The sequence below is a fragment of the Octopus sinensis genome, linkage group LG11 (assembly GCF_006345805.1).
Source record: "Octopus sinensis linkage group LG11, ASM634580v1, whole genome shotgun sequence".
Taxonomy (NCBI): Eukaryota; Metazoa; Mollusca; class Cephalopoda; order Octopoda; family Octopodidae; genus Octopus; species Octopus sinensis.
This window is the reverse complement of record NC_043007.1, coordinates 63,862,235-63,886,208: the sequence shown is the minus strand read 5'-3', so window position 1 is coordinate 63,886,208 and position 23,974 is coordinate 63,862,235. Positions and strand designations below refer to the sequence as shown.

The window sequence follows — 23,974 nt, the reverse complement described above, 5'->3', positions numbered from 1 at the left end:
ACAGGTTAATGATACTGTCGGGGGAGGTTATGAAGTAGATAGAAGAGACAGGCTATAAGTACTTAGGGATTTTGGAAATGGAGAAAGAAATGACAGAAAATTTTTTGGTGGAGTATTTGCACAGACTGAGACTGATCCTTAAGTCAAAATTAAATGGATGCAATAAGATCAAAGCTATCAACATCTGGGCTGTTTCACTCCTTAGATATGGAGCAGGGGTAATCGCATGGATAGTAGATGAACTAAACAGCTTAGACAGAAAGACAAGGAAGTTGCAAACTAGATATGGGTCACTCCACCCCAAAAATTGATACAGACTGACTGTATGTACCAAGAAAAAGAGGGGGAAGAGGACTTATTGGATGCAAACACAGCATTAGAGCAGAAGAAAACAACATAGCATGGTATGTAAAAAATGCCACAAAACTGCTATTATTAGAAGTAAGAAGGTCAGGCTTGTGTAGGATGAAAGATTGCAAAGATAAAGCACTATACAAGAAATTGAAAACAAATGAATCTGAAAATAGGTGGGTAAAGAAAAGAATGCATGGTCAATTTCATAGGGGTGTTGAAGATAAGACAGACAGAGAAAAAGATGGCTGTGGATGACTAAAAGTGATTTAAAACTGGAAATGGAGGCTCTAATCTGTGCTGCCCAAGAGCAAGCACTAAGAACAAACTACATAAAATACAGAATAGACAACACAGCAGAAAGTGATAAGAGCAGAATCTGTAGACAAAACGGTGAAACCATATGGCATATTACCAGCCAATGTATGCCACTAGCCCAGAAGGAATATAAGAGATGTCACAACAATATAGCCAGGCTTGTCCATTGGGCACTCTGCAACAAGTATGGACTTAACAGAGCAAAAAATTGGTACGACCACAAACCTGAAGGCATCATCGAAAATAGAAATGCAAAGATCCTATGGGATTTTATGATTCAGTGCGACTATGAGATAGAGAATGGGAAGCCAGACATAGTCTTGAAAAAGAAAACAAACTATGCTGGATCATAGATATAGCATGCCCAGCTGACAACAAGGTATGTGATAAGGAAGAAAGAAAAGTTGAGAGATATGACAAGTTAGCTTGGGAAGTTAAGCAGTTGAGGTCAATGAAAAAGGTAGTGATAGTACCAATAATTGTCAGAGCCCTGGGAACAATGGGAAAAAATCTTGAGAAGTACGTGCAACAAATAGAGGCTACAATAAGGGTGGAGCACTTGCAGAAAACAGCACTGCTTGGAACTGCTCGAATACTCCACAAGGTGCTTGTAAAATAAGAGGTGTTACCATAGTTCACTGGTAGCGAACAGCTGACACTGTAGTACATCTCCAGCATTAGAAGCTGTGCAAAGGCAATAATAATAATATTAATAATCCTTACCTCTCCCCCAAATTTTAGCCATAAGGCCTGAAATTTATGGGAGAGATAAGTCAATTACATTGACCCCAGTGTATAAGTGGTACTTATTTAATTGACCCCAAAAGAATGAAAGGTAAAATCGACCTCGGCAGAAGATAATAATAATAAAAATGGTTTAAAATTTTGGCACAAGGCCTGAAATTTCGGATTTTAGGGGAGGGGGATAGTTGATTACATTGAACCCAGTGCTCAAGCGGTTCTTATTTTGTCGGCTCTGAAAGAATGAAAGACAAAGTCAATTTTGGTGGCATTTGAACTCAAAATGTAAAGAACTAGAAGAAATGCCACTAAGTATTTTGTTTTGTGTGATAACGATTCTGCCAGCTCCAGCTCACTGCCTTAATACTGATGATGATGACAACGACGATAAATTTATTGTGTACAGTATTCAGGTGCATTACAACAGATTGGGGGGGGGGGAGAAGGGACAGTGAGCAGTGGTAAGTCAAGTAAAGAAAAATGGCAATGATAGCCAAAAGAATGTGCACAATGCACAGAATAAAACACAAGATGACAGAAAAGTGAACAATAAAAGAACTATAAAGAGGAAAAGGGTGCATAGGTATGGCAGGTGTAGTGTTGGCAAATTTTGGGAAACGTAATTTTTGAAGGATGCAGTGTCCTATCAGCTAACAACTGACATTGATAGTATATTCTGTGCTTGGACAATTCTGAGCATGAAAAATGTTCCCAAAAGATTTTGAAAAGGTAACTATATCACTAAAAGGCTCCCTCTGGTTAAAAAATTGAAAAACTAGAGATAATTTCAGGACAATGAATTAGGAAAAATGTTTACGGGATTACATTCATAATATAAATTATTATAAAATATATGTATATTTCACCTTAGATAATTATTGGGAATGCAAATTGGTAGCATGTTATATTTGTTAGTGCATTAGAAATGGCTGTGGATTTGTGGTAAGAAGTTTGCTTCCTAACCATGGTTCTAGGTTCAGTTCCACTGTGTAGCACCTTGAGCAAGTGTCTTCTACTATAGTCCAGAACTGACCAAAGCCTTGTGAGTGGATTAGGTAGACAGAAACTGAAAAAAGCCTGTTATGTATACATGTATATATAATAATTATAAATATTATATAATATATATATATATTTTTGACAATAGTGGCTGTGTGGTAAGTAGCTTGCATACCAACCACATGGTTTCGGGTTCAGTCCCATTGCATGGCACCTTGGGTAAGTGTCTTCTACTATAGCCTCAGGCTGACCAAAGCCTTGTGAGTGGATTTGGTAGACAGAAACTGAAAGAAGTCCGTTGTACACATATATATATATATATGTGTGTATATATATATATGTATGTATGTGTGTGTGTATATTGTTACGGAGGCAAGAAAAAGTAAAAGAACAGAAAACATTATGCCCCTTGTTCCATTAGTTGGAATTGAACCGGCGCTCCAGTTGTTCAGGACAATGGTATTTCCTTTGTCCTGTCAAAGACCACGATTATTAATTATCCTAGGTATAGATCTATGGTCCCCACACGGTCACGGAAAGTTTTAAAAAATAAAGATGCTACCCGTTATAAATACGGCTAGCATTAAGTTAGTTGGTCAGTCGGCGAGAGTCAGTCAGTGAAAGAAAGACAGACGGTCAGTGTGAGCGGAGCGGACAAGGGAGTGAGTTAGAGATGGTGGAGTCAGCGAGAGGCAGCCAACAAAGATGACAGCCAGGATCTAGAGAGAGACAGACAGTGAGTGTGAAAGATGACAGGACGCGAGGAAGTAAGGAAGATGACAGTGAAGGGGGCAAAGAGAGACATAAAGAAGTCGGACTGTTATAGTGGGAGTTTTGTGATGCCCAGGGAGTGTTGCAGGCTGGAACATGCGGTAATGTGTTTATTTGTGTTTTGAATATCGATGTTTAAATGTTTGAAAAAGAAAGAGAAAGAAAAGAGGGAAAAAAAGCCTGTTGTGGGCTGTTTTCAAAAGAAAAGAAAAGGAAGAAAAAAAGAGAACTTGGAAATGTTTTAAAAAGTAGAAGGAGCCTTTATTTTGAGAACTGTCGTGTTAAAAAAGAGGAAATTGGAGCTCTAAGAGACTGTTGATTTTGAACTTTGTGTTAAATGTAAGCAAAATGATTTGTCTTGAAAAAAACGACCGAACAGTATTGTGTCAAATGTTAAATGATTTGTGTTTTTTGAACTCTGTATTATGTTTAAATGCATTTGATTTGGTTTTTTGAACTCTGTATTATGTTTAAATTCAAATGATTGTTCTTCGAACTCTGTACATGATTTGTCAACCTTTGTTTTGGAATGCTTTGATTTTGTTTTGAAAAAAATTGCTAAATTATGCAACTTCCGCTGTGTCTCTTTCTTTTGTTGTCGTTGTGTTGGTTCCTGGCTGCGTTCGCCGCCTTCCCCCCTTTCCATGGTGGATTTCCGGTTTGCTGAGCATCGTCGTCGCGACTTGGGGCCCGTGGTGCAATCAGAAGGCCTAGGGTCCTGAGTGGCGGCGTAACAATATGTTTGTGTGTCTATATTTGTCCTCCCACCATCACTTGACAACTGGTGGTGGTGTGTTTACGTCCCCATAATTTAGCTGTTCAGCTAAAGAGACTGATAGAATAAGTACTAGGCTTACAAAGAATAAGTCCTGGGGTCAATTTGTTTGACTAAAGGCAGTGCTCCAGCATGGCTGCAGTCAAATGACTGAAACAAATAAAAGAATATATATATAAATATCTCCTACCATTGCTTGGCAACCAATGTTTGTTTATGTTCTCATACCTTGGTAGTTCATTAAAAGAGAGACCAATAGAATAAGTACAAAGACAAAAAAAAATAATAATTAGTACCAGGGTCAATTTGCTCAACTAAACTTTCAAGGTGGTGCTCAACATGGCTGCAGTTGAATAACTGAAACAAGGAAGAACAAAAAGGTTAAGTTCTACTAAAATGAACTTTAGAATTTTTTAAGATAGCCAAATATTAATTGAATCCATGTTCTGAATTTATGACATACTACAGTACATTTTTTTTTGTTTCGAGATAGGACATGGCTATCAATAGTTTTTAAAGAGCAGTTACTATTGATGAAAATTAACTTTAGCAGCAATATGTTTTCTGTCTGGTAAAAATGAAAATTAGAACATATTAAAGGTTAGTTAGTGTGTACTTCAATTATTTGATTTTGACTTTGAACCTTGAACTAATTCACTTACATACATAAATGAATTATTTTTAAAGCAACCTTAAATCTATTTAACAATTTTCTTTATTATAGGTGCAGTCATGGCTGTGTGGTTAAGAAGCTTGTTTTGCAACCATGTAGTTTCAGGCTCAGTCTCTATGTGTAGCATCTTGGGCATGTGCCAACCAATACGTTTTGAGTGAAATTGGTATATAGAAACAGTGTGGAAGCTCATTGTGTGTGTGTGCCTTTATGTTTGCGTTTATCCCCCACACTAGCTTGACAACTGGTATTGGTTTGTTTACATTAACATAACCTAGTAGTTCAGCAAAAGAGCCAGATAGAATAAGTACCAGAATTTTTTTTAAATGAAAAGAATAAGTACTGGGGTCAATTTATTCAACTTCAAGTAAAAGATAAAAAATTAAATCCATTTCAATTATTCCCATACATAAAATATCTGAAATGAATGTATTAAACTTAAAGAATGGTCAGGTTATGAAAACAATTATGATAATTGTATAATTGATTTCTTCTGAAAACCCTAACTTTTCTAGATAGTATAAACAAAAATTTATAATCTAGATATAGAAACTGAAAGTTTCAAAGTAGCTTCTCTTCCATTTTTTTTTTTCAAGATATTAACATCAGCAGGGCAGCTGTTCTATATGACAGTACATACCTTTTCTTGTCTTTCCCAAACAACTATACCTGGCCTGTTATGTTTGCACTTGGTAGAAGTTTTGATGGGAATGTTCCACCAATATTTCTCATGTTGATGTGTATATATGCATTCAATAACAGGAAGATTCTCAATATTTATCCCACCACATTATTTTCAGATGGTATTGCATATTGTTTTAGAGACATCACGTCACACAATGGGGTAGTACTTTGATGACATTTTTGGGTAGCTACTGATCATGTGATGTCTTCCACAGAAACGTAGCATAATTGATATTATCAGTTGTATCTTGAAGCTCCAAGGGTTTTAGTGTCTCTTTTGTTCATTAGATAATTTGTTGCAATCTCCTGCTCTTGGATTGCAAATACAGAGCTTTTGAAGTGTAGTATGATACAGTAGTTGCAAGTCCAAGAAAGATTGTATTTCACATCAATATTAGTGTCATTTTCAAGTCTTCAAGAAACATATCCATGCATAGTCTTTCTTAGGTATTTCAAATCTTAGTCTTTTTTGAGGTATGTTAGTTCAACTGTTTTAAAGTAGTGTGGGAGGTTTCAGGAAGACAGTTCTTTCTAAGAAGCTTACAGTTGATTCATAGGATGTTGCTCTTTTTGCCTTTTATTGGGTTTATATATTTATTTTCACTGCTGTTGTTTAGCAGGTGATATCTGAGAGATATTACAAAATATTTAAAGTCTGTCTGCACTGATCTCAAGCCTCTACCTCCCTCATCTCTTCTTAGGTAGAGCCTGTCAATATCAGTTTTTGTGGAAGCTTCCAGTTGATATCAGGATCATGCAGGTTTTAATGCCTATAGAGTGGATTTCATTTACAGACCAGTCAAGTATCTCAAATGTTGGCATCAACACTGGTACTGCAAATGCATTGTGGGATACAGTCTTGTAAGAAGGGAGTGCTGACTGCTATATTCTTCTAAGTCTGGTATAATATTCTTGGGTCACTATATTTATTCACAGCACCATTTATATATATATGTTTTCATCAGAACCTGCCATTGATGCAAAGATTGTGAGTTTGGAGCCACCTCTATGAAAACACAAATAGTGAGCAGTGTTCCACAGGGCACTATATTGTGACCACTGCTTTTTATAGTGGCCCACTCCGATATGCCCGCAAGTACCCAGATAGTCACCCTAGCAAGCTATGCAGAAGATACGAAAGTTTCGCAGAAAATACAGAACCCCAGCAAAGTTGCACATCTGCAGCAGGAGTTGGACTCAATTTACAGATGGGCTGATGATAATAATATGCAGTTTAATGCTGAAAAATTCCAAGCCCTGTGCTACCAGCATCCAAAACTGAATATGAAACTTACAGGGCACAGGGTTCCACAGGGAATTTCAATCCCAGAGCCTAAATCAGTGAGGGACCTGGGTATTGACATGTGCACATTACAAGGATGGCGACAAAGTGCAGACGACTGGCTGGCTGGATCCTGAGAACCAGAGATAAGGAAACCATGATGGTCCTCTGGAGGACATTCGTCCTCAGCCACCTGGATTACTGTTCACAGCTATGATCACCCACAAGTGTGAAATTAACAGTGGATCTTGAAGCAATCCAGAGAAGATTCACAAAGAACATCGTCTCTTTGCACCTGTTCAGCTACTGGGAAAGGCTGAAATAGCTAAGACTCTACTCCCTGGAGAGAAGGCAGGAGAGGTATGCAGTAATATACATCTGAAAGATCCTGGAAGGAATTGTGCCAAATTTTGGCATTGAAAGCAACACCAATGCCGAACGGAACAATACTGCATAGTGCCAAAGATATCAGCAATGCAATCGCGCTTCAGGACCAGTTACTGCAACAGCCTGGGTTTCAGGGGCCCACAGCTTTTTAATATTTTCCCAAAGAGCCTGAGGAACCTGCACAAAGTAGATGTAGGCGTTTTTAAATCAAAACTGGACCTCTTCCTGTCAAGAGTCCCAGATGAACCTACCTTACGGCAAGAGGTGCAAATGAGGGAAGCTACATAAAACTCCATTCTTCACGAAGTGCCACATATTAATAACATTGTAGCAAAACGGTGGTGCATCAGCATGGCCGCAGCTATGAGCTGAAACTACAGCAAAAAAAAAAATATATATATACTTTATATATATATACATGTATATATATATATATATATATATATATATATATATTAAATCTTAGAGCGAGTTATAAACAGTAGCTGCAACACATCGTGATGTATATTTGCCATTTAAATATGGCTAACCCCTAAGGGTGGATGCTACTGTAGTTTGTAGCTCCAGGAGGACACCTCCTCCAGCTGGCTTTAGACACACTTTCTGTGCCCTATCAGTATTTGCAAAGGGATGGCTTCCCTTTAATTAATGCTAGCAGTAATGCTTCACGTAGAACTAGGACTAGGAAAGTTTTGTGGTTCAACCCACCTTTCAATTTGGCAGTAAAAACAAATATAGGTAGGGAATTCTTGAAATAAGTCTCTAGGCATTTTCAACCTGACCATGAATTTTATAGAATATTTAATAGAACGCTTAAGATCAACTATTCTCACTGCAGAAACTTCGCCTCTTTTGTTAACCAACACAACAGTAGGATAATTGCTAATAAGTATAGTGCCAATTCTCTAAAAATTTTTGAAATTGCAAAGATGGCTCCTCCTGTCCATTGGAAGGAAAATGTCTGGAGAAAGGAATCGTATATAGACCCAAGGTACAGATAGATGGCTTGCGCGATTATAGAACTTATACAGGGGCTTCTGAAAATTCTTTTAAAACCCGATTCTATTCACATAAACATTCCTTTAGATACTCCGAATATAGGACGAAGACCAGTCTGGTGAAATATGTCTGGGAATTAAAAGAAAAAGAAGCCCGACCTTTCAACATGACATGGAGTATTTTGGATAGAGCTGCACCATACAGGCACGGTGCTCATAAAAGAATGATCAAGTGCGATTTATGTCTACTGGAAAAATATTTTATTTTATTCCAGGACAATAATTCTTTAAATCAAAGAAGCGAACTCTTGAATTCCTGCAGACACGCAACTAAATTTAAAATGTTAACTAGCAATATCCCATATGGAAAGCGTATATTTTTGATTCTACGACTAGTTTTTGATCACACTGTTGGATTTGTTTCGTATTATGCATGATTTATTCTGCATCACAAAGTTTTTATATATATTTCGACATATTTCTTAAGGAAAACTTTCGACTGTTATATACAAATATTATTATTTTGTTTAGGATTCTGCTTTTATTTTATTTTATTTTATTGTATTTTATAAACCCATTTTAATTGCTTGATTTATAAATAATTTGATATAGGGTGTTCTATTTTGCATGTATTTTATTTAAATTTTATTATTATGCACTCAGCAATTTTTTAAAATAATGTTGTTCGTATATATATATATCAGGACCTAGACATGTTTTTATGTAACTATTTGCATTGTTGGCATGCATATGTATTCGTATGTATGTGCCTATGTATATGTGTAAGTAAGCATGTATGTTTATACTTATGCACATACATACATGGATGTACATGTATGCATGTATTCACTTGAATTTGTGTGATTGTGTATTTACGTACTTATCTCTGTATATTTATATGTGTATTTACTGCTAATATACACTTTTATATACACATGTATACGAAATTTTATTTTGTGAACGTTCATTATGCATATTCAGACTTCTTTCTTTCTTCCTTTCTTTCGTTATTTTTTCTCCCCCTATTCGTTACTTGTATAGAGTCCTGTAACTTTACGCCCCCCCACCTTCTCTTACTCACTTCTTTAGCTATCTGTTGCTTATAAGATTGTTACCTTTTCTTTTCTTTTTCTTCCCCCTCCCTGTGTTTTACTTCTCGTCGATATGTGTACACCAAGTGATTTTTGCATGCGGACAAGATTGCGTATACATATGTATATGTGTATTTGTGTGTATATTTACATCTTGCATATATATGTCTGCATATGTATGTGGTCTGTGTACATCTATCTGTGTATTTTGATGTATATATGTATATTGATGATTTAGTATGCGTATATACTGTTGTGAAATATTTTATATATATATATATATATATATATATATATATATATATATATATGTATATGGCCCTGCTCGATCTGTAGAAAAGGGGTAGGTAGGAACTCTATAAGATGCACCAAGTGTAAGCTATGGACACATAAGAGGTGCAGCAATGTCAAAGGAAGGCTAACTAGGAATATAGTTTTTGTATGTAGCAGATGCTCTGGTGCAATAAACACTGAAAATGCGCAGAGACCAACTTCCGCCAAGGAGAAAAACTAGAAATAGTTGATAGTTTCCGTTACCTAGGTGATCAAGTCAGTAGCGGGGGTGGGTGTGCCAAAAGTGTAACTGTTAGAGAAAGAATAGCCTGGGCAAAGTTCAGAGAGCTCTTACCTCTGCTGGTGACAAAAGGCCTCTCACTCAGAGTAAAAGGCAGACTGTATGATGCATGTGTACGAACAGCCATGCTACATGGCAGTGAAACATGGGCCGTGACTGCTGAGGATATGTGTAAGCTCGCAAGAAATGAAGCCAGTATGCTCCGATGGATATGTAATGTCAGTGTTCATACCCGACAGAGTGTAAGTGCCTTGAGAGAAAAATTGGACCTAAGAAGCATCAGATGTGGTGTGCAAGAGAGACGTCTACGCTGGTATGGACACGTGGTAAGAATGGATGAAGATAGTTGTGTGAAAAAGTGCCACACCCTAGCGGTTGAGGGAACCTGTGGAAGAGGTAGACCCAGGAAAACCTGGGACGAGGTGGTGAAACACGACCTTCGCTCTTTAGGTCTCACCGAGGAAATGACCAGAGACTGAGACCATTGGAAGTATGCTGTGCGTGAGAAGACCCGGCAGGACAAGTGAGGCAACAACCCGTGGTCCCTACCTGGGGACGTAGTCAGTCCACCTGTGCATACCTACCTTCTTGGGACACATAACTCTACTTGTGAAGACCTGTTGAGGCAAGTGAAAATCAAAGAATCAAATCAAAATCAAAATCGATCAACATCAATGGAATTTGTAGTTTGTGGTACCAGTGCCGGTGGCACATAAGAGAACCATCCGAATGTGGCCGTAGCCAGCCCCGCATCGACTGGCCTCCGTGCCGGTGGCACATAAAAAATACTATCCGAGCGTGGCCGTTCGCCAGCCTCGTCTGGCACCTGTGTCGGTGGCACATAAAAAGCACCCACTACACTCATGGAGTGGTTGGCGTTAGGAAGGGCATCCAGCTGTAGAAACACCGCCAGATCTGACTGGCCTGGTGCAGCCTTCGGGCTTCCTAGACCCCAGTTGAACCGTCCATGGAAAGCGGACGTTAAACGATGATGATGATGATGGTGATGATGATATATATATATATATATATATATATATATATATATACATATATAAAGTGTTGGTGGCATACGAGTGGGTATATATTTATAAAAAAGAAGTTTGAAAACGCTACTATATAAGATGAATTTTAATTTTCTTAGATATTTTACATGTTTTAGTTCGTGAAAAAACGAACCTTATCAAAAATATTTTTAAAAGTTAAGTGTAATAAAAAAGTTCATAATCGTTTCTTACTAGTCTCGACAGAGTCCACGTGGTAGTGTTTTGTGAGGAGAGGAACATAATGGCTGTGTTGTGTGTTGACTAGATTCAATCGCTGTAATTATGAAACAATTACTCTTTTCTTTGTTTCGGTCATTTGACTGCGGCCATGCTGGAGCACCGCCTTTAATTGAGCAACTCGATCCCGGGACTTATTCTTTTGTAAGCCGAGTACTTATTCTATCGGTCTCTTTTGTCAAACCGCTAAGTAACGGGGACATAAACACACCAGCATCGGTTGTCAAGCAATGCTAGGGGGACGAACACGGAGACACACACACACTCATATATATATACATATATACGACGGGCTTCTTTCAGTTTCCGTCTACCAAATCCACTCACAGAGCTTTGGTCGGCCCGAGGCTATAGTAGAAGACATTTGCCCAAGGTGCCACGCAGTGGGACTGAACCCGGAACCATGTGGTTGGTAAACAAGCTACTTACCACACAGCCACTCCTGCACCTATGAGCTTTTTTATTACACTTATCTTTTAAAAATATTTTTGATAAAGTTCGTTTTTTCAAGAAGAACCGAAACATGTAAAATCTCTAAGAAAATTAAAATTTATCTTATATAGTAGCATTTTCAAACTTCTTTTTATAAATATATATATATATATACATTATAGACTCTCTCATCATTAGATGGCCGATGAGAGTTCCAGAATTTCTTGCTGAACAACTAAATGGATGATTTGTTTATAGTGATCAAATGTTTATGTTTCACATAGGCACATTACCTCCATCATATCAACATTGCCTCTACAGGTGCACGAGTGTCAAATGTTGAAATGAGCACAGAGGAAGATAAATTGAAGTGATTTGCTCAAAAACACAATATATGTGTGTGTGTGTGTGTATATATGTATAAATATATAAACAAACTATATTTATATAAATACATTCACACATGATTGCATGATGAAAGATAAAGAGAGTGGGGGTAAGTGAAGAATGAAATTTCAAACCTATCTAGCAGTAAATAAGTTTTACCCCACCCACCCACCCAATTATTGACCATTCTCCAATCTCACTAGACAGGACTTATTTAGTGTAAACAGCACATCAAGTGATTGGCTGAATGAGATCTGTCCTTCATCTTTTATTAACCTAATCTAAAAAGTGTGTGAGTGAAAGGGAGAGAAGCGAGAAAGTGAGAGAGAGAGTTTGTCAGAATAAGCTGTGACTAGTCATTGTTGGAACTTGGTAATTAACAATAAACAAATCATAGTCATTCAGTAGCTAAAGAGTGTGCATGTGTGTGTGTTTGTGTGTGTATGTAGGGGATATAAGGTCTGTGTGTGGCTTTGTCTGATGTAAAACTATACACATATGTAATCTTACAATGCGTGCACTTCATTTACAGACATACAGCTATATAACATAAATAGACATGTGTACACAAAACACTCACACATATGGCACATACATACATGCATACTTGTGCAGAGATACACATACACACAAACTGAAACACGTGTGTATGTGAACATGTAATGACACAAATTGTCAACATAACATCAAAAATAGTCACTAGCTGACTACTATGCAATTAGACCTGGGCATGTGTGTGTGTGTTTGCGTATGGTGTGTATTTGTGTACATGTATGTGTGTGTGTCTGTGTATGTCAGCAATTAGCAATGTTGTTGCCATTTAGCCCCAGGTCAGCAGTCTGACTGTTACCTGTCCTTTCATAGCTTCACACTGAAATTTATTTTCTTTGCGATAGGCTGATATTAAGGAATCACCTCTCTAATTTTATATTACTCACATACACTGTGAAGGTGTATTTATGAATGATTTAGGTACAGGTGTGGCTGTGCTACCCAATCACATGGTTTGGGGTTCAGTCCCACTGTGTAGCACCTTGAGTAAGTTGCTTCCATTCTACTCCCAGGTTGCCCAAAGCCATGTACATGAATCCCGTATTGAAGCAGATGAAAGAAGCCTGTAATATATACATATATGTATGTATGAAGGTGTGTGTGTGTACATTACTTTCTCTTTGCCTTGATATCACATGATAGTTGTAAACGTATGACATTGTTATGCAAGCAGTGTCCTTTGTTTCTAATCTTCTGCGAAAATATGTCTGGTCATGGGAAGGCTCAGTGATTAGAGCATTGGGCTCACAATCATGAAGTAGTGAGTTTGATTCCTGGACCGGGCTGTGTGTTGTTTTCTTGGGCAAGACACTTTATTTCATGTTGCTCTAGTTCACTCAGCTGTAGAAATGAGTTGCAACGTCACAGGTGCCAAGCTGTATCAGCCTTTGCCTTTCCTTGGATAACATTGGTGGCATGGAGAGGGAAGGCTGGTATGTATGGGCAACTTTCTAGGTGCAATCCCTTGGTCATTCATGACCAAAAGTGGGGGGATGTCTTTTTTTTTTTTACATGGGGAAATATTACCTTACTTAGAATCAGGTGAGGGTTGATGAGAGGAAAGGCATCCAGATGTAGAAACTTCACCTCAACAAATGACATTTGACCCGTGCAATCAGGGAAAAGTCGACATTTAAGTGATGCTGATGAACAGTGATATATATATATAAGACTGAATTTACAAAAGGGAGAAAAAAGTACTCAATATATATATATAATAGATTAATAAAATGTATATTCATGTTATTCAAAGAGGAGGCTATTCTTCATCAGTTTGAAGTGGGGAGCTCACAGTTATGTATATCATGTGTGCATAAGCATGCATGTGTGTGTGTGCTTGTGTGTGTATGTGTTTGTGTGTGTTTTGTGTATTTTTTGAGAACTGGCATGTTTGTTCATAATGATTTCTTATAACAATAACTTCTAGATCTATAGAACAGAGAGAGAGAAAGAGAGAGAGAGAAAGAGGGAGAGAGAAAGAAAGAGAGGGAGAGAGAGTATTAGGTCTTATATCATAAGTAATATCAACTAAATGCAAAAGTTAATCTTGCAAAAAGACTTTCATCATAATGACAACTTGTTGTCGAGAGAGAGAGAGAGAGAGAAAGAGAGTGCGTGTGTGTATGAAAGATAGATAGATAGGTAGACTGTTGTCACCACACTACCTAACAAGACTTCCAATATATAACAGTCTACTATTAAAAGAAGGTACATGTATGATTGACAAATATTTTTACCGGCAGTGTAGCGACATGTAACGAACTAGTATCAACTAAATGCAAAACAGTTATTCCCACATGATTATCATTACCATTGTTTTAGTGTTCACATTTTCATACTCACATGAGTAAGACAGAATTCACTGAGGCAGATTTCCTATGACCAGCTGCCCTTTCTGTTGACAGCCTTCACCTGTTTCCAAGTAAGGTAATATTTCCCTATGGCTGGACATGTTTTCACAGAAGATTAGAAATGAATAACATTTCCTATGTAACAGTAACACTCATTTACAACTTTTTCACCCATGCATGCATGCACACACACACACAAAATGATATGAAAGTAATTAGATGCATACCTGCTCCACTCAAGCTCACCTGATATCCCTGTGTCTCACTTTGTTTTGACTCTAAACTCTGCACCAGCAATTCTCAACCATTTGTTTTTACCTATGGACCCCTTTGATCCCTATTTTGCTTGGGTGAACCCTCATAGCCATTCAATGTTTAAAAAAAAATCCTCTTGTATTTTTATAATTAAATATTTTTAGAAATTGTATAAATAAAATTCTAAAAATATTTTGTGTATTGTAGAATTATAACCAATTTATTGCACCTAAATTTAAACAATAAAATCTTTTATGGACCTCCAAGGGCCATATGGATCCTGATTAAGAACCACTACTCTACACTAAGCACTATACCTAATCCTTATCCCTCAAAATATCAACCTTCTAGAATTCCATCTTCACCTTTTTCTGTAGATGTCCTTACAGATGTTTAAATTGAACATCAACTGTTCAAACTCATTGGTTTGAGGTAGTTGGGAAGAAGACTGCAAAGGTCATAGACACTTCCACTTCTATGTGTGAAACCATTAAAAAAGAAGAAAAATCCTGCTAAATCTCCTCTTGACCTTTATTTCCTCAGTACCCTCAAGTATTCTTATGTGATATATTGATTCAATCATATGAATCACTGAACAAATAAATGAAATGAATAATCATACTTAGCAAAACTTTTACACGCTCAAGTCACATACACACATGCACAAGTACACAGGATACATAGAATATTTTCATAATGAAAATAATGTTATTGCATAAAAAGCTTACAGTGTTTTGCTTACGCTTTATATTAATAAAATACAAAAAAATAAAAATTGTTAAAGGCTTATCATTGAGTGTTCCAGTTAGATTTGTGTGAGGATTGTTGTAACTGAGCAAAGGAATAAATTATAATCATGACTTTTCTATCTCTATGGTAGGCATGCACTCAAGTTGGCATTCTGCTTACATATCTGGAACAATAGTGCTGCAATACACACACACTGACATACTAAATGGTATCCAAAAGAAACCCATCTGGCTTATTGGTAGGTAGATTTACTCACTAGCACATTACAACCACTAACTCACAGACATACTATTTCATCTCTCTCCTCTCTCTGGCATTCCTATTGATACTCCAATGGTCTTTACTTCTACACCACTCCTTCCTCATATTACTCCTACCATGTCACACCTTTCAAACTCTGCATTAAACAGTTTCAAATATTTTACCCACTGAAATTCTTTGTTAGCCCATAATATTATTATTATTATTATTATTATTATTATTATTATTATTATTATCATCATCATCCTCATCATCATCATCATCATTATTATCATTATTATTATTATTGATGTTTCAAACTACAGATGCTTAAACTAAACACATTGATCTCATCTTTGAGGTGGGCCTGTGAGGGTTATGGGTACTATCACCACTTTAGCTCTTCTGAATATCTTGTAAAAGTAATATTAATAAATCTGGTGTCTTTTTTTTCTAGATTAACATGAAATGATGCCTGAGAAAATTTGTGAGGAAAATGAGGTATAGGGAAACTGTATTGAAGTTTTCTTAAAGGGACCATTCCACCACCATCTGACCATACATGATTTTTGGTCAAGTTCACTCTGTGAAAAGCATTCATGTCAGGTATTCAATCTGTAGACAACTTCTGCCATTTATCTCAACCCTCCACTCTGGGAGACCTTGAAAAAGTGTCACAGCCACAGCCTTTCCTCTATTTATTAAACCATAAGAAAAATTCTACGATAGAGAACATTCCAATTTGAAACTTATGATCTAAGAGATGAAAGTGTGAGTTTTGGAGATTTGTTCATGCTGCATGTCAATTCCCATCTTGGATGTGTGGTAAGAATCTTGCTTCCCAACCACATGGTTCCAGGTTCAATCCCACTGCATGACACCTTGGGCAAGTGTCTTCTGCTATAGCACTGACCTAAGCCTTGTTAGTGGATTTGGTGGATGGAAACTGAAAGAAGTCTAGTGTGTGTGTGTAATTGAATCTGTGTTTGACATCCACCACCACTGCTGATGCTGGTGTGTTTACGTCCCCATAACTTAGCAGTTCAGCAAAAGAGACCAATAAAATAAGTACCATGCTTTAAAAAAATAGTACTGGGGTTAGTACAGTTGACTGAAAATTCTTCAAGGTAGTGCCCCAGCATGGCTGCAGTCAAATAACTGAAACAGGTAAAATATAAAAGATAAAACCAACCACAATATTCAGTTTTAATGAATGACATTTACTTCCATATTGACATGACAAAGGGTGTATTTCTGAAAGCTCTATTGCTGAATACCAGAAATGTGTTTATGTATGTTTGGCAAGAGGTGAGATCATTATATGTTTGTGCTGGCGAGAAGTGAGAGATGAGAATGGCTGACCAGGAATCCTCTACAAAGCCCCTGCATTCTCTCAAGATCTCTGGCTTCTCTTGAGCCTCTGCTCTGCAGTTTGTCCCATGTGTCCTCTTTTATGATCATGTTGTGACAGAAAACTGTGTGGAAATTTCCATTTGAATCACGTGATCATACAAACGTACTTGAAATATGATTGGCTTAAATTTAGGCTAAGACCACCAGATATATTGTGGCCATCATCTATTACAGGGCTATTACCACTACAAAATCTTTTGCTTCCTCAACAACTGTACAAGTCCTCTAAAAATACCCATGTCGTCTGGACACCACCAAGAAACCATTGTATGGAATTGATATATGACACTAAATGTATATACTAGTCTTTATGTGTGACTCCTCTCTTTCATGTTATACACAAGAAAAAAAAAATACATAGTCTAACCATTATTTTTATGCTCTGTGTGTGTATGCCAAAGATAACATTTATTTGCAAGGAGGGAAATATGCTAGATTTAGCAACAATGGCTGTGAAGGGCAGTGGTGGATGAAGTGTTTAATTGCTATAGAATAGTGGAAGAGCAATTCTCAAAGATAGATAAGCTGAAAATAGGTTAATGGTATATACTACTTGAATATACTATTCCACTTGAAATGGTAAATCTACTTGATATACCATTTCAAACCTTGCAAGAGATAAGTAGTTATTAAAGGTAAAGAAAGAAAAAAAAAGTGCCTTGGAAATAAAATAGCTACATGTATCATCATATGCAAAAAGAATCTTCTTTAATGATGGTTAGTGGGTGGGAAGAAGGAATGGCAGAGCTGAAAAGTGAGGAATTCGGTTATATACAAGAGCTGAGTGAATTAAAAGCATTGTAACCATAGAGATCTAAACATAGAATAATGTTAGGTGAATAGGTCCATCTTTCACCTTATATTTTTTCTCCCTTCTTTCTTGCTTGAGATAAATAAATCATACAAATAACTTGAGAAAGATAAAGAAACAGCATTCCTTTTGATTTTTATGAATATAATGATTTCTTAATTCATCAGGCTTAAAGTACTTTTTAATTTTATTTTTTATTTTATGGAGGAAAATTTCAGAATTGATTAAATTAACTCTGCTAATGTTTATTTTATCAAGTCCTACAAGGCAAAGTTTACACGTTAATGTATTTTTCAATGAAAACAAGCAGAAACTAAATTACTTTACCATACCATAACCTTGGCAACAACAACAACAACAATTATAATTGTTTGTAATTTAGGTACAAGGTCTAAATTAGCAGCTTCAAGGTGAGGGAGTTAGTTGATACTATCAAACCCAGTACTTGACTGCTACTTTATTTCACTGGTTCCAGGGGAATGAAAGGTAAAATTGACCCCAGCAAGATTTGAATTCAGAAAGTAAAGAACCAAAGGAATATCACAAGTCATTTTGTCTGATGTTCTAAAGCTTCATTAGTCTATAATAATAATAATAATAATAATAATAATAATAATAATAATAATAATAATAAAAATAATAATAATATTAATAATAAAAAATATAATAATAATAATAATAATAATTATTATTATTATTATTATTATTATTACTACTGTTGTTATAAAGAAATTTTATAACATAGTAAGTGTGAATGAGGTCGACAAGGTTTCTTGGAAGGTCTTCATATTTCATATTTTGTAAACATTGTTACTAGAAACTCAAGATGCCTTCATCATATGGAGGAGTGGGAAGGGATGCTTACCAGAGTGACGGTAGGACTGTTGTAATCAGATATGCTATTATAAATTCAAATGAAGACACACTTTTACAGACAGTAATCAGAAGAAAAAAAAAATATTTTATAATACAGCACAATATAAACATTTCTTTTACAAGAAAAAAAAATGACTTTTTTGAAGAAAAAAAAAACTTGAATATTCACAGTGTTAAGGCAAACAGCTATACAATCAGTGCACACAAAAACATGATCACACACACACAGTCAGATGAATAAAACAAGAAAAAGAATAAGAGTTTTTCATTTGCCAGTATTGCTAACAACATGCAGATTTTGAATATTAATTTAATTGCCCAAGAAAAAAAAAATCTGCTTGGCAAACTTCCATCACCAACAAGGGTACAGCTTTTCTGGAATCTTTCTTATTCAAAAATTAGAGAAAGGAAAGTTACCTATAAAGAAGGTAAATGTGCCTGGTTTTTAAAACTGAGGACAGTGTGAAGAAGTAGGTCAAAGATTTTGAATTATCTTGCCACAGAAAGGTTTTGGAATGTCTAAGTGTCCACTTCCTTATGAAAGAGTAATTTCTGTTTATGCATCCAAAGATTCCTGTGATGCCTCCTTTCTGGACAACATATCCACACACTTATTACCTGTGAGGTATTTTGTAAACTTTGCTGCTATAACAGAAGATTTTCCTCTCAGTATTTAGAAGTGTTGTTATATGAGTTTTGTTCTTTGGGAATATACATACTGCCAGCTATCATCCACTAGTTGCTGATTATCAGGTTCCTCCATATTGACCATAACACTATTTGGAGCAACCCAAGAACCTTAGGACATTTTTCACACAGCAGATAGGGAATTCCATTTGACAAAGGTGGCACTGACTTTCTGAACCATTTCCTTTATTTCATTCAATGTTGGTGGTTTGTTATCGACAATTTCCTCTGGCATTGTTGGCCACATCAGCTCCTGGATTTCAAATGATACCTCACAAAGGTAAAGAGAATCAGAATAAGATTTCTTAAGATGTTGTTCCCGAATTTCACTATCCACTGCCTTCCAGACATTAGCTAATCAAATAGTTTCTTGACAAATTGTAAAGGGTCCCTAAAGAAGCAAATTGGATTTTTTAAAATTTTTACTTTGCCTCCTTCTCACTGCGTCTGCATCAATGACAGCACTCTATCCAGCTTTCGGGTTTTTCCAGAGCTTCTCCAACCTTAAAATCTCAAAATCTGCTGCAGTTTTCATCTTTTCTTGAGGTCTCATTTCTTCCTCTGCATGTTATCCATTTCTCACCCACAGCTGGATTTATGAGGAAGTGCTTTCATCTTTGGCAATTTTATTCTACATGTGTTCCTGCAGGGTTGCATAAACAATATCACCAAATGTGGCTTGTTGTGTTCAAGAACATTCCTTCTTACCAGCTCATTCAGCTTGTGAATTTTCACTTCATTCAGTCTCTCCCAAATGGCAGGTTGAGCTTCTGGCATTTAGTAGCATAGATGTCCTTTGTATTGTAGTATGACTTTCAGCTTTGATTTTCTGATCTGCTTGTAGTGTGCTGCTACTCATTCATGAAAGTTTTCATAGAGCCCTTTTTCATCCTGTGCATCTTCATTCCATGCTCAGAAGAGAATTTTGCTCCAGAGACACATGAGATTGCCATTTGGGTGCTCCTTTGGCATGTGATCTACAAGGGAGATTACTTAAGGTTACTTTTTAAATTATTTTGTACAGCATTGTAAATGTATTCCAAATTCTTACTATTTTAATAAAAAAAAAACATATAATAATTAAAATAAGTGCACAGATCACCCACTAAAGTAAATTTGCTCAAGTAGATCACATGGAAAGTAGCACTAACACAAAGTAACGGAAGAGTAACCCAAAGTAACCTCCCTTTAAATTGTAGATCACCCGGCAAAGTGGCACATTTCTTTTTCTTAAGAAATGATGTGAATTTAGTGCTGGTTTTTTGTAAAAATGTAAGGGATTTTAGAAATTGAAAAATAAATTAAAAAGAAACTAAAGTAATCTCTCTTGTAGATCACATGCAAAAGGAGTATTTGTATTTTATTCATAGACCAGTGTGCACATCCAGTTGTGAATGGGTTCAGCATTCTCTCTAACTTTTGAGGAATTTTGGGAGTATCTTTCACAGAAATTGGATGAGTGGAAGTAAATGATATGTACAGTATACATATGAGTAATAAGGTACTCAGAGAAGAAGCCAATCTATGTACTCTACATATTCAAAATTACTTTGAATACCTAGAGTAAATACCATCACCTGATTATTAATCGTTGGCCTACAGGTATATGGTAAAAGTAGGCCCATATACTCAGACTGTGCTTGCTACTTTCAGCATCTTTAAACAAGTTTACTAGAGGACAGCACTTCCCGTACACACACTTCACAACTCAATGTGAATCTCAGACAGACCTTGCTGACAGCATTTCCATTCCTATAGAATTTATCTTGAATTAGCAATACTCCCACCCCCACCCCACTTGCATTAGCAGATTAGGGATTTCTTAAAGTTATCCATTGCATCTAAGCTGAAAGTCCTCCACAGCAATATTAGTTTTGTAGAAAAAAAAGGCTTCTTTATGCTCATTCTAGCATGGTCTTAATGATAACAGATTCACGATTGTACTGAACCTATTTTTAAAATGCTATTTATAGGACAAGCATAAACAATGTACACTTAGTAAGTTGGATTAATCACTTACTGGAATGGTGTGAATGATGTAGAGAGAAAGAGGATGGAACAAGGTGAGAAAGAGGAGAAAAAAGGAGAGAAAAGAAACACAGGAGAGTGAGAGTAGGAGGTATGGTGTTGAAAAAGTGAGAGAGAAAAGACAGAGAGCTGAATGTGAAAAACTGTGAGGTTCATAGAGAAAGAAAAAAAATGGAAGACGAAAGCAAGAGAGAAAAAATAAAAGGAAAATAGGAAGAAAAAAACGAGATAAGGAAAATGTGACTGACAAAGATGAAAAATATGAAGACATTGAAAATGATGAGAAAGGAAGTGCACAAAAGAAGCTGAGAAATAAAGAAACAAATGAGAGAGAGAGAGAGAGAGAGAGTGTGTGTGTGAAAGAAAGAGAGAGAGAGATTAAATAACTTTTTTACCTTTTACCTTTTTCTCCGCCTTGGAGAATTTTTTTAGTTAAATGAATCATATTGTACTCGTTTTATCTCTTTTTTTTTTAAAGCCCAACACTTATTCTATCGGATCTCATTTGCCGAACCGTTAAGTTATGGAGATGTAAACACACCACCACCGGTTGTCAAGCGATAGTGGGGGACACAGCTAGACAGAATCCTCCCCATATATATATATATACATGACGGGCTTCTTTCAGTTTCCGTCTACCAAATCCAGTCACAAGGCTTTGGTCGGCCCAAGGCTACAGTAGAAGACACTTGCCCAAGGTTATCTTTCAGAAATTTCAACTCATTAGTCTTAGAAGAATTCTTAATTTTGATGATTCAGAGCTTTTTACAAATTTTCAGTTTTAATGATAACACACAAAAAGGATTCATACTTTTAACGGACATGGGTCTTTCAAAACTTAAAATTTTTATAAATACTAACTTATTAAATGTATATTTTGATGACGTTGGACCTAACAGAATTGCAAATTTTAATGAGAATCCTCCCCTCAGTCCCGTTAAAACTTTTCATTTATAACAATGGGTCGGTGAACATTTTTAACCCATAAAGCACTGGGATTTGCACTTACATAGCATGGATTGTTGAGTACATTTTATGAAAATGAGATTCCCATGCACACGTAAAAAACATTAGACCCCAACAAACGCATCTATCTGGGCCACGATCGTGGCCTGTCGACCTGTGCCTGACAGTCACGATCGGAGCCTATTGCGCTTTATATGTTAATTTTCAAGTAAAAAAAAAAACATGAAAATTAGAAATGTTCGTGATATCAGATCATCCAGACATTAGATATCAAAAGTGTCACACAACTAAACCTCAGAAAAATATTGTATGCATAAAATAAACTTGTACGAATAGTTCATTTTTAATAGCTGATAAAGGGAACATTATATGCTGAAATTCAGTCACTAATCGGAGGATGAATATACCATTACATTACGCTGGTATAAGATTTAAAATTGTATACAGTATCAATGTACATTATTTACATTTGGCGGATATTTGTCCTCATCTTGTTTGTTATTAACGTTTCGGCTGATATACCCTCCAGCCTTCATCAGTTGTCTTGGGGAAATTTTGAACCTGGGTTCTCATTCCTAAGATATTTTTCTATGTTGTTATTATTAATTATCATTATTATTATTATTAATCCAGGCAGTGACCTGATAACTTGAATGAGAACCCAGGTTCGAAATTTCCCCAAGACACCTGATGAAGTCTGGAGGGTATATCAGCCGAAACGTTGTGTTAACAACAAACAAGGTGAGGACAAATATCCGTCAAGTGTAAATAATGTACATAATTTCTCATCTCTTAAATATGGAACTGTACAATATCAATGGTTTAACGCATGTAAAAAAAAAAAAAGAAAATTCAAGTTAAGGGAGGTTATTCTGAAATATTATACTTGAATTACCTCTCTTCCAAAATACAAATTCTACTGTTTAAGATACATTTGACTTAAAAACCAGTCATGCCGTCTCCTATATCAAGGGTCCCCAACCATCGGGCGCGGACCAGTACCGAACCACAGAAAGAATAATTTTTATTTCCATTTTGCTGACTATCACAATCGGCAAGATGTTTTGTATTATGGGCGGAGAGCAAAATGAGTAATTTCTGATTTCTCGTTATTTTTGCCCACCACCTGTTTGAAACTATTACATTGCAAGTATTGCATCATCTTTGGGAGTAAAAATTGGTCAGCATAGTTGTTGTTGAAGTTAAGAGAGTTTGAAACATTAGTGACAGGTACTTTTTTTCCAGAATTTTTTGAAATTTGACCCAATTGTAATTGAGATTGTCAATAAACTATCTGGATAAGGTTTGGTGTTTAACAATCAATATTCTTCTCTCTGTTGAATTTCAAGTCAATTTTTCCCCATATTAATGTCTAATTTTGTAATTTTCAATTTTCAAAAAATGATGTCTAAATTGTGGAAAAATCAGTAATGGCTAATTTCAGTAATTTCTTCTCTTTAACTGCATGGTGCGTAAATATATCGGGAAGAGAGTCACTTCAACAGATAGTGAAAAAGCTATAGCAAATATTTTATGGTAAGTTTTTAGATTTAGTTGAGTTTCATTAACTTCATATCATGTGCCATTTTTCTATGATCTGCTTTCATTTGATCTAAATATTTAAAATTTTGGTGGCATTACTGATCTTTCTGATGTCTAAGGATGGACACTAATGTGTGTGAGTTTTTATCAAATGTAATTCTGGAGAATTGAAGAGGCAAATTAATCTTATCTTGTATTACTCATTTTGCTCCAGCTAAATTTGTCTTTATATTCTCAAAGTGAACGGAGATAATTTTC

The 23,974-nt window shown here is 36.1% G+C and overlaps 1 protein-coding gene across 4 annotated transcripts in view; it reads right to left on the bottom strand.

Annotated features, from left to right (window-relative positions):
* The window catches only part of LOC115217405 (DNA repair protein XRCC3-like), a 215,100-nt gene that overhangs the window by 185,822 nt on the left and 5,304 nt on the right, over window positions 1–23,974 (bottom strand). The window contains exon 1 of one of the 4 annotated variants that reach the window (XM_036507602.1): window positions 14,141–14,159. The exons of the other annotated variants lie outside the window; for them this stretch is intronic. The gene's annotated coding sequence lies outside the window, so the exon portion shown is untranslated. Of the gene's footprint in view, window positions 1–14,140; window positions 14,160–23,974 lie in introns of those variants that run through there. 4 annotated transcript variants of the gene reach the window in all.